Source organism: Geospiza fortis, unplaced genomic scaffold (assembly GCF_000277835.1).
Source record: "Geospiza fortis unplaced genomic scaffold, GeoFor_1.0 scaffold2, whole genome shotgun sequence".
Lineage (NCBI taxonomy): Eukaryota > Metazoa > Chordata > Aves > Passeriformes > Thraupidae > Geospiza > Geospiza fortis.
In genome coordinates this window covers 2,867,805-2,868,912 of record NW_005054366.1, presented here as the reverse complement: position 1 = coordinate 2,868,912, position 1,108 = coordinate 2,867,805, and the positions used below count along the sequence as shown (strand labels likewise).

The 1,108-nt window shown below is 55.0% G+C and overlaps 1 long non-coding RNA gene across 1 annotated transcript in view; it reads right to left on the bottom strand.

The window, feature by feature from the left end:
• Window positions 1–2: 2 nt before the first annotated feature.
• LOC115948249 overlaps window positions 3–1,108 on the bottom strand; it is a 2,483-nt gene continuing 1,377 nt past the window's right edge. Inside the window, exons 2-3 of the long non-coding RNA XR_004082088.1 lie at window positions 213–303; window positions 3–55 (exon numbers count right to left, since the gene is read on the bottom strand). This is a non-coding gene — a long non-coding RNA (uncharacterized LOC115948249). The remainder of the gene's footprint in view (window positions 56–212; window positions 304–1,108) is intronic.

Genomic DNA, 1,108 nt, shown 5'->3' with positions numbered 1-1,108 from the left:
CAATATTCCTGGAATTCTTCCATGCTCACAACTGCGACTTTGTCCCCATCCTGTCCTGTAAAATACATGGATATATAATCAAGTTTCCCGAGGATTTTCAGCACTCCCTCGATGCTTTCCAACAGCTCTTTGGGGTTTTCCAGCCCTGTGTTTTCCAGGAAAAGTAGGAAGGGACAAACAGGGATTTTAGAAGGAACCAAAGCACTTTTTACCTGAGTTCTGCTCCAGCTGATGGGAACAGTTTGGAAATCGCAAATCCTTGAAAAAGAGCACCTCTGGGCTTGGATCCTCATCCTGCAGCACCTGGAAAAGGATCCAGGAGCAGGGAATGGTTTGGGATGGGAAGGAGCTTCAAGCTCATCCCATTCCATGTGCTGGGATCATTCCCACTATCCCAGGCTGCTCCAAGCCCACCCTGGACATCCCAGGGATGGAGCCCTAGGAGTTCCAGCCCAGCCAGGAATTCCTTCCCAGTATTCCACCCCAATCTCCCCTTTCCCAGTGGGAAGCCATTCCCTGTGTCCTGTCCCTTGTCCCAGTCCCTCTCCAGCTCTCCTGGAACTCTTTTAGGCCCTGGAAAAGGCTCTGAGGATTCCTGGATCATTCCTTTCTCCAGCATTCCCAGCCTAGCTCCATCCCCATTCCACTGTTCCTTGAGTATCCCATTTTCCTTCAAAATTCCTGGGATGTGGCTTGGAAAGGACCTCAAACCCATCAAGTTCCAACCCCAACACCTTCCCCTATCCTAGGCTGCTCCAACCCGGCCTTGGGACATTCCAGGGATGGAGCAACCACAGCTCCACTAGGAATTCCATCCCAGCCAGGAATTCGTTCCCAATATCCCACCTCACTGTGATCTCCTCTAGCCTGAATCCATCCCCCTTATCCTGGCACTCCAAGGAAAAAATCCCTTCCCATCTTTCCTGGGAACTGAAAGATTCTCGTCCTTGGCCCTGCTCCACCCCAGCACAGCCGGGCCCCGCTGTCCCTCAGGGACCTTCCTGGGGGGATCCTCCCGCCCTTCCCTTCCCGGAGGTCCCGACCCTCCCGTTCCCCTCCGGAGCCGCTCCCAGCCCGCCGAGGCGGCTCCGGCCCCGGGGACCCCCCC